Source organism: Pelobates fuscus, chromosome 9 (assembly GCF_036172605.1).
Source record: "Pelobates fuscus isolate aPelFus1 chromosome 9, aPelFus1.pri, whole genome shotgun sequence".
In the NCBI taxonomy this organism is placed as follows: Eukaryota; Metazoa; Chordata; class Amphibia; order Anura; family Pelobatidae; genus Pelobates; species Pelobates fuscus.
Genome location: NC_086325.1, coordinates 14,589,752 through 14,600,923, shown reverse-complemented (window position 1 = coordinate 14,600,923; position 11,172 = coordinate 14,589,752).

The following is an 11,172-nucleotide window of genomic DNA, read 5'->3' as shown; positions in this document are numbered from 1 at the left end:
CCAGCCCCTTTGTGTGTTTCTTTTTCTGCCTCCCCAGCCCATTTGTGTGTTTCTACCCACCCTTTGTGTGTTTCTTTTTCCGCCCACCAGCCCCTTTGTGTCTTTCTTTTTCTGCCCCCACAGCCCCTTTATGTGTTTCCACCCACCTTTGTGTCACTTGTCTCAGTTGTAGCGTGATGGCATGGCACAATCTTTATCCTCAACCTGGTCTAACAGTGATCTGCTTGCCGTGTGCGTGTTGCTTCCTGTCAGATTGGGTAAAGGATAATGATCCTCCACGGCGGTCCACGCAGCTGCTCTACACTAAGTGATTGACAGGAGGTGGAGTGCTGTGCGCTCCCCTCCTGCCGGTCACTCAGACATTGCACCCCCTGGCCGGTGCATGCTATGGCAGCTGGCCCTGGTTATGGTGCCTGGAGTACTTGGTCCCTCTCCCAGCATTCAGTGTTAAACCCTTTTCAAGCAGTTATATATATATATAGTGCCATCAGACTCCTCCCAACTCCTCTTCCTTGATGTAACCGAACAGCAGTAGTCAACATTGTAAACAATAGACTGGTATTGAACGGAGAACAGTACATCAATAAGTAGATCATTATGGGGTCAACCAAGTAAACAAGTTGTCACCAGACGGTGGAAAACTCTTTGCAGAGACAATGCGAGATCTTCACACTAGGAGAAAAGAGAGAGAACATTGTGAAGGTCTCTTAGACAAGAGAAATCAAACATGCACAAGTATTAAGGTAACGATTTAAAATTTTAATGCATAAAATGGAGAGGTCGTCCAATTTGCAGAGCTCCAACAAGGCAACCACTTAATTCCTGCGAACTTTTTTCAATATGTTCAGATTCACGATTTCGCTAGAAGACCACACATTAAAACAGCAGCCTTGGGAAGACTAACCTTCTATGAGAGGCTTTTCCTGGATGGGGCAGCCCCCAAGGGTATGATCACGCTTTTATATGTTCATCTTAGTACGGAAAATGGAGAATGGGGAAGACTGACTTATACGGATCAATGGGAGACGGACCTCAGGGAAGTCTTGGAAGGAGTTGAGTGGCAGGAGATATGGGAGGCGAATGCCACTGTTTAAATATGTGTCACTCTTCAGGAGCAAGCATGGAAAACTATGCTTAGGTGGTATACCACGCCAGTAAAATGATATAGAATGCACAAATTGGACACTGACGACTGTTGGAGGGGTTGCGGAGCCCGATGAACATATATTCACATGTGGTGGGACTGCCCGAAGTTACGTAGCTTCTGGAGGTCCGTGGAGGATCTTTTGGGACAACTGGCCCTGGGCATGGACCCATGGATATATCTGTTAAATAGATCTCTGGATGGATGGACTAGGAGAGAACAGAAATTAGTACATAAGATAACTCTGAGCGCACACCGTGCTATAGCGGCTGCATGGCTCTCCCCAGAGGGCCCAGAATTCTCAGGCGTCATATCTAGGATGAGAGAATGTAGAATTATGGACAACTTGACAGCGAGGGTACGAGGGACAATAGCTACATTTAAAAAAAAATTGGGAACCTTGGGACAACAGTGTAGTGGGCTCAAACGGAGACTGATAGGGCCCCTTCGTGGGGGCTATGTCCCGATTTTGAAAGGGCCCCTCCAGGAGGGGGACACGATTCCTGCGCGGTCGTTGCAGGGTTTCCGCCCTCCCCCCACGACCCTCAAAAAAAAATCCCGCAACATGCCAGGATCCCCATAAACGGTCCAAGCTACGAGGTGAAGATGGCCCTGCAGGGCGAGTGGGTGGCAGTCGCTCACTGGATTCCTGAGGATATCGAGGGATCGAGGTAACAGATAGTTACAGCAGAGTGGGGAACCAGGTCTAGGCTCTCCATAATGGAGCTATTATGACTATTTTGACTCTCTGACCCGATGAAGGGTCCTTGAGCAGGGAGGGAACGCATATGCTCCCCTGGCTGGCCATAATTACAGGAACACATCGACCGCCAAGAACAGGGGGTCTGGGAGCCAGCTGAAGAAGGCATCCATTAGGCGATTCAGTTGGGATGTGAAGAGATCCAATTTGAGAGGTCCTCGTAGGAGGTGAATTAGCTTGAGACAATGATATGGAGTGCCTGTCCTGAAGACACTTAGGTTGAAAACTCAGAACAAGTTGCTCCTCATCCCAAGAGGCTGGCATCTGACTCCAAAATGAAGTCTGGTTGCGATCCGAAGTCTGGTTGCGATTCCATACTGTGAAGCCACCAGTGGAGTTCTATACAGACCTTGTCTGTCACGGATTTGAATTGGTCGTAAGAAATGGAGCGATGCAAGTAGAAAGTTTTCAATCTATGCATCACTCGGTACTGTAAAGGTCCTGAAAACATAGCCTGGATGGATGCAGAGAGAAGGCCTGTAATGTGTGCTAAGTCACACTTTACGCCTTTCAGTTGGGATTGCCACGTTGGCATAGCCTAGTAGGCATAATGCTCTGAGTCCACTCCCGCACAGTATGCAGATCAAACTCTCCACTAGTGAGTGCTTCATCTCCCAGAATAAAAATTTGGATGATAGGCCCTGCAAGGTCCAGGAGTTTGTCTTGGGTTGCTTTTAACCCTTGTTCAATGCCCTTGCGTGCCAGATTTTGTGAGAAAAGTAACCAGCATAGGGTCAAATTCTGGTGTTAAAGCTACTTCATCTAGAATAGTTGGCCCGGGGCATTCGGCCCTGAATTTAACTCTAATTTGCTTCTCTAAGGGCTTGCGCAGCCACATCTTAAAGAAATTAGCAATGTGGTCTGGAGCGTGGGTGCCAAATTATCCTAGGGTCAAAGAGTGGGAGAGCAGAAGCATCCAGGAGGATGTCTGAAGAAGGCTCTTTGGACTTAGAGTTACCCGAGCCTGTACCATTGGAATTTTTAGTAATAAAGGTTTCCTTTTTTACTGATGTTTAGAAATCTTTAAGCACATTCGCCGGAAAATCCTCATCAGAATAGTTGGCACCATAGTCATCTATCAAGTGACCAGCTAGACGGTAAGTGAAGCCCTCTAGAGGGTCTAGAGCAAGCATGTCAAACTCAAAGGCTAACACGGGCCAAATAAACAAGGTTGAAATTTATGTGGGCCACAAAAAAACAAAAGCTTCAGTTTTCATAGAAACCTAGGTTGATTTGGAAAAGTACGGTATAAAAAAGTCGCCTCACTGATACTGGACGTCCTCACACTTGTAGGACTTCAAAGTAAGCAAAAGAGCAAATTTATTTTCATGAGATGAGCAATGTTTCAGTCCAACTACCTTGACATATTAAGAAAAGTTAGGTGATGGGACTGAAATGGTGGATGTATGCTGTTGCACCACTGTAAAAAACAAATGACTTTATCTTGTTGATTTTAAAGTCCTATGAGTGTGTTCTTCACTTTGGCTGAGATCAAACTTGATGATCTCAGCCAATCCAATGCTTCCCATAGGAGACTATTGTGCGTGTGTGGCAAAAAGCTGTGCGGCCAATCAGCATCTCCATTGGGAGCGTTCAGCGTTATGGCGCTAGGCCACAGCCTAGGGAGAAATAACTATCCCTAGACAGGCTAGGTCCCAATGGCCTTATGGCCTTCTCTCTACCGCTATGCAGGCAGGGTTCCCAAGTGGTTTCTCTTACCATGTCTAGCCAACACTCTGGTCACAGAACTCAATCTTGATAGGCTGGTTTAGCTTATGGTAGCTTGTCTTCACTCAGCATAGCGCACCCTTCCCTATTACTATAGTTTACTGTTCAGCAACTCTTCACTTATGTATAAGGTCTCTCTCGTATCTATACATAATGGCCTTGCCTGCATATGCCTTCATTTAAGCCATGTTGTTTTTAGTTCTGAGTAAGTTGTGTGCATGTTTTATTAACCTCTCTCAGCATGTCTAGCCTGTGTTTAGCAATCTACCGTCATTTACCCTACTCTATGTCTTACAAGCATGAATATACATCTTGATACTATTGATTAAAAAATGTTTTATTTTTTAAAAAGTGCAGTAAATCAGACATGTGACGTATTTAGTTGATATTTTATGATGATACCTTCTGCAATGTCTCTGTTCATATGTGAAATATGCTAAAACACTACAAAAATAAGGAATTAAAAAAAAACAAAAGGGGGGCGGAGCCAAGCCAGCACACAGAACGGACGTGCAGAGAGATAGCTCCGTACTAATAAGCCCAAAAACGGCAGCAAACCGGTCGATAAATCGCGATACACAGACCAGCACCCCCAAACTGCAATGGGAAAACGGGCAAAGAAAATTAAAGCAGCCCTGGCCACGGGATCCCGAAATATCGGAGACTACATGCAGGGAGGCCTCCCGCGCATGGCGCCCAAAATGGCGGACCCACAAGCTGATATCTCGTCGTCCGAGGAAGAACTCTCTCTGGACGCATTGGATGAGATCCCCCAAACCGGGGGCCTGCATGAGGAGTCCTCGGATGAGGAGAACAACATCCCAGCCACAAAAGGAGATATTAAATCTTTACTCCGAGATATCCGCAAGATGTTCCAGGCGGACCTAACAATACTGAGAGAAGATATGCTCTCAATCACAGGGCGAATAAAGGCTGCAGAGGAGACATCCAACCACCTCAAAGCCGAGCAAAGCACACTTGCTGCAGAGCAGAAACGGCTAGCAGACTTACAAGCCACCATGTCCCTGAGAATGACCGAATTTGAAGACCGCAGCCGCAGCAAAAACATCAAGATTAATGGAATACCTACCACGATAGAGAAAACAGAACTGCCACAATATATAAGACGTCTGCTTCATCAACTACTTCCCCACAGGCAGGCTAAAAGCAACCTGGTGGACAATATTTACATAGTCCGCAGACAGGGCAGACTGCCCCAGCAACCACAAAGCGAGGTCATAATACAGCTTGTCACATACTTGGACAAAGCGGCAATCATGACAGCGGTCAGGGACTCACCCTCCCTGTCCTTCGAGCAACACACACTGTCATTTTACAATGACTTATCAAAGCCCACCATGCTCTGGCGGCAAACAATGCGCCCTGTTACCAGTGTGCTGAGACAGAAGAAGATCCCATATCGCTGGGGCACACCACGCTCCCTTCAGGTCACTGTGGAGGGAACAATGCACAAGCTACACTCACCAACGGAGGGCCAACTGCTCCTGACCCAGCGGGGCATCACAACGCAGACGGAACATAGGAAGGGCAGCCCCAGGAGACAACAATGGGATGTGAACAACATCACCCCGTTTGAGCCAAGAAGAGGTTCCCACCCATCTACAACTGACCCAGGGGACTAAACTCAAGGGACTACTGCTACTTGGCCTCACAGAGGCACGGGACATTCACCCAAGTTACACGCCTTCCCCGACCGTGGTCGGGTCCAAATCCCGGTTTGGACTACTCTGCACTAACCTAGTTAACGTTTAAAATGTCAGTTACCGTTTAAAATGTCTGTATGCATAGATTATTTCACCCACAGAACTCAGCCCGAGCATTACCTGCGCAGAACGCGTACCATCCGTGGCCAGACCGCAAGCCTGGCAACAGCACATACCAGCAAGCCAACATATATGCCAGCTCCCAACCGACTCACACCCCCTCCATGCCCACCACATGTCTGCTTCCACCCACACGACAGTAGGGATGACACCCAGACGAAGCACAGGAGGACCTAGCCAGAGGCGACACGCAGTTCAGCAGCGATGCCAGTGCGCTCCGCACACAAGAGCGCTGGCCACCTTAAGCACTCACACAACCCCACGCCATTTTTCACCAGGCACCCACCTCCTGCATACTAACCCAGAGCCTCAGTAGACACCTGCGCACGCACTAACAACTACCCAGGCAAAGGGAGCACTCAGCTTTACCAGGGGACGACCCCCCGAGCAACATGTTAAGCCCCAGAGGGATTAGCTCACATACCACAACACAATAGCAAAACCCAACTCATGCAAACTAACCGCATATACACTATTGTGCTGCTGTAAAGATATTTATGAAAGTTGAATATGCATGTTTTTGTTACCATACTTACCATTTTAAAAAAAAGTGGATAACAAGATTACTGTACCTCCTTTTGCATGTGCATATCCACAAATAAAATAAAGAATAAAAAAAAAAAATACAACAGTATGTGTCTGATTAATAGAAAGTGGGGGTCACCCACAAAAACCTGTTAAATTTAAGCAAGCAGGTCTTTATTCAGAAGGAAGAATAATCAGAACCTAAATAACAATAATGTATAGCTTAATATTAGAAAGGTAATGTTGAAACATGAGGTAAAAACTTATCACAGGGGGGTGGAGCCTGACCACGAGCTGGAGCGGTCGCACCACAGCACAGCTCCCGTCCAAAACCCGCAACAAAGTCTGCCAATTGAGGCTTAAAACCCCCAATTGACCCACTCATGACCAGGGGCACCTTCTGTGCACAGCCCAGCAGCCCCTCTGGGGCTTCGGGTACGTCTAGAAGAAGGCCATACCTCTAAAACCCGATAGGGTTGCCTTAAGCCCATCACTACCATTCAGCCATTCTCCCGAAGCAGTTCACACACTCCTGATACCGTACCAATGTTGGTCCACAACTCCTAGTGCATCATTTTGTACTCACACTATTGTTTACCCTGTATTGCATCCAATAATGAAGTATACTGTATGTTTATTGTGTTTCATGACCCACATGGGTACGACATTAAAAAAAACAAAAATTTCAATAAAAAGAGATTGACAAAAAAACCCAAAAAACTTATCACAGTTTTAAAATGGAGCGGAGATGCCCACAGTTTTGCCATTTATTAGCGCCGGTAAAACGGAGGACAGAGAAAGGTTGGCCACTGTGAGTACAGGGAGGCGGGAGATCGCGTCAGAGCTGATGTGGATGGGAGGGAGACTGTGAAGAGGCGCAAAAAATCTCGCCCTGGTCTCACTGGGAAATGTAGTCCGCGGCTGTGAGAAGGCGGGTCAAGAGAGAGGCTGAAAAAGCATTGCAGAAGTGGGAACCCCGCGGGCTGCTATAAAAACGGCTCGCCGGGAACTAAATCAATTGGACAGATAAGATAGGCATAGAAGGGGGGCGGAGCCTGACCACGAGCCGGAGCGGTCGCACCTCAGCACAGCTCCCGACCGTAACCCGCAAAAATCCCGACAAGTGGGGATTAACACCCCCAACTCACCCACTCCTGACCAGGGGCATCATCAGCACTCTCCCCTACCACCTCCCATGCCGTTTGTGTGCCCGGCACGGGTGAACCGCCGGAAACGCAGACCTGCGGCCTACAAGCCGGCTGCAGCCCTCGATTGGGCGGCATTCCTCGACGGCCTTGATCAGCCTGAGGACTCAACAGGGGACGATCCCTATACGGCACCCCTACACACTTGGGCAGAAATGGTCCGCCGGTCCCAGAAACCCCCACCGGAGACGGCCTCAGGGTCCAGGGATATCAGCACCATGCTGCAATAACACAGGCCGCCAGCCACAATGGCGGGAACAGCGGAGCAGGACACCATGAAGGTACACAGGGGTCCCAGCCCACATGCCCAACCCCCAGATCAGGTACCTACACCAGGGGGAACCACTGATGGGTCTGCCCCAGTCACCCAGCGGGACTTCCAACACCTAATTGGGGAAATCAAAAACCTCTTGGCGACCAGCATAGAAGCCATTAAGTCTGACGTGCAGGCTATAGCTGGCAGGGTACAGACCACAGAGAACGATGTTACTGACATCAAACAGGGACTAACCACCTTACAGGACACTGTACTGGCACTCCAGAATCAACAGCGAGCACTCTCCCTCCACTATATCGCCCTCGACGACAGGACAAGGCGAAATCACATAAAAATAAGAGGAGTACCAGACAACGTCTCCTCAGACGAATTACCTCACTACCTGAGACGCCTCGTGGCCGCCATCCTGCCACCTACACAGGCCAAGAAATTTAATACGGATGGGATATACCGCCTACCACCTTCGGGCAGGACAGCCCCAAACTTGGCCCGAGACGTGATTGTCCGCTGTGCTACCTCCCAAGACAAAAGAATCCTGATGACTGCTCTCCGGGGCAAGACGCCACTCACATTTGAAGGCGCACAGCTTAACATCTACCAAGACCTCACCAGAGCCATGCTACAATGGCGCAGATCGCTGAACCAAGTCACCAGCACCCTCAGAGAAGCGGGGATAGAATACCATTGGAGGTCACCCAGATTCCTGGTGGTCACTAGACACGGAACTGTTCACAAAATCTCTACTCTTGAGGAGTTCCCGACATTCTGCCACGCTTTGGGCATACCCGCACCCAACCAGGCCATTGACAAGCGACCTACTCCTGATGCCTGATTCCAATAATAGAGACTTTACCACACATGTTCTATGTTGCACAGTTATAACTGCACATAATCTGCTGGCCTTGAGCCACTCCTAGCTCACCCCATTCCCCCCCACTGGCAAGAGGGAGCGACCGCTCCAAACCTACGTACCCCCCCCCCAGGGCCCTGGGTACACATAGAAGAAGGCCATAACTCAGAACCCGAGAGGGTTACTACACACATATTATGGCTACTCGCCCATTCTCCCGAGGCAATTCACACACTCACGATAACATACCATTGCAGGCCCACATTCTCTAGTACATGATCTCGTTTACATGCTGTTGTTCATGCCATACTATGTTTGTGGCGAAACCGACCTCGCCACGTGTCCTTGGAGGGGGCTGATTGCCCGCCTCTTGCCTTTGGACTATGGACCAGACTTTATGGGAATGTGATACCCCAGATAGCCATACCATGGAGCCTATTCATATAATGAAAGACTATGGGAAAGACTTTAGCTCCATGGCAATTGTACTGTGTGAGTAGGATCTGCGCGCTATTCGGTAGTTTTGTGCGTGCAGATCCCAGCTATCTGGGGATAGGTGAAATGTCTGTGTGTTATGTGTAAATGTGACTTTATGTATTTTAAAGTGTTTTATGTCGTTTTGCAACCATGTGGTTAATGGAGTCTGCCTTTAGTCCTGGGTAATTGGATTACTTCTCCAATTAACTCCAGGGCAGAAGGGAGGAAACCAGGGTGCATTGTGGGGATGTTTTTCTGCCAGCCAGAAAGGAACAAAAGATACTTTTAGTAACTTTTGAACCCCTGGTCGGATTCATGCCATTTTTTAATATGTTGTTCCCCTGAATGGATTGATTGTGGATATGTATTTTTATGTGAATGTGATGTATGGTTTTAAAGTTATGAAAGTTGTGTAAAAGTATATTTTACACCATGGGTCGTCAACCTGGTCCCTACCGCCCACTAGTGGGCGTTTTAGGATTTCAGGTGGGCGGTAGGGATTTCCAGGTTTTGACGACCGGGCGGACGGGCGGGCGGGTGCGAGCCGGCGGTACCCCTGCGACTGGGTACCGCCGTGACAAATTGCGGCTCCGGCCCGCGCGGCAAACCGCCGGGGCTGCATATGGAGGGGTCCATCGGGTGGCCCATGCTGTCAGGGCCACCCGATGGATGTGGATTGTGAGGGGGCCCGGTCAGCGCCGGGCGCTTTAACAGCGCGACCGGGCCCCCTGTGATGACATCGCAGAGCTGGGAGGAAGTGATTCCCCAGTCACTCCTCCCAGCTAACCCTGAGAGCCGCGCGGGAGGAAGACCAGGGAGTCAGAGTGGGAACTCTGACTCCCATCCACCTGAGCCACCACTGGACCCCAGGGAAAGTCACCCTCCTGAATCTAAAAGGTAGGAAACAGGAGGGTGACTTAAATATAATGTGTGTGTGTGTGTGTGTGTGTCTGTATATATGTGTGTCTTGTGTGTGTATGTATGTGTGACTGTCTGTTGGTATGTGTGTCTTGTGTGTGTCTGTATGTATGTGTCTTGTGTGTATGTGTGTCTGTCTGTGTTCCTGTATGTGTTGTGTGTGTGTGTGTGTGTGTGTGTGTATGTATGTGTGTGTGTGTGTGTATGTATGTGTGTCTGTGTGTGTCGTGTGTGTATGTGTCGTGTGTGTGTGTGTGTATCTGTGTCTGTATGTGTCGTGTGTGTATGTATGTATGTGTGTGTGTATGTATGTATGTGTGTGTGTGTGTTGTGTGTGTCTGTATGTGTGTATGTATGTATGTATGTATGTGTGTGTGTGTGTTGTGTGTGTCTGTATGTGTGTGTGTGTGTTGTGTGTGTCTGTATGTGTGTGTGTATGTATGTATGTGTGTGTGTATGTATGTATGTGTGTGTGTGTGTTGTGTGTGTCTGTATGTGTCATGTGTGTCTGTATGTGTCGTGTATGTATGTGTCGTGTGTGTGTGTATGTATGTGTCGTGTGTGTGTGTGTATGTATGTGTCGTGTGTGTGTGTGTATGTATGTGTCGTGTGTGTGTATCTATGTGTATCTATGTGTCTGTATTTGTGTATGTGTGTTGTGTGTGTGTGTGTGTGTATGTAGTGTGTGTGTATGTGTCGTGTGTGTATGTATGTGTCGTGTGTGTGTATGTATGTGTGTCGTGTGTGTGTCTGTATGTGTGTCTTGTACGTGTGTCTGTCTGTTATAGTGGACTATATAGTAAGTGGGCTACCTAGCCCAGCCTTCCTACTGGGCATTGCTACAAGGAAGGTTAAAAAATAGAAAAAAGGGGGGAAAAAAGGTGGGGAGGGGAATTGAGGAGGGAGAGGAGATGAGCTGACGCACAAGAAAAATCATAGAGAGATAATATGAGAAATCATATTATGCGCAAACAGAGAAGTCGTCTGAATATCACTGAAAGAGACCTTCGTTTGTTCCTTACGAAAATCGAACCAGATATCAAATATTTAGTCTCGCAGCATCAACCTCAAGGATCTCATTAATCACTAGTAAAGGTAATTTCAATTTACTTTATTGTTTTCTCATTAAACTTTATAAAGTTAAAAACCTTATAAACCTGCATTAAGTAGAAATAAAAAGATAAATGTACGTACATTTATTTTTTGTAAAACACCCTCCTTTCTAAACAATATTCCGCATTTGCGCGAAAACTGGTGGGCGGTAAGGAAATTTTTTCAACCAAAAAGTTGCATTAGTGGGCGGTAGGTAAAAAAAGGTTGACTACCACTGTTTTACACTGTATGCATAATGGGATTATGTGTCACACTAAGGGGAGGGGATGTGTGGGAGGTAACATCTATGTCATTGGTTCTTTTATGCCTCCCCCTGGGTGTGGCCTGTATG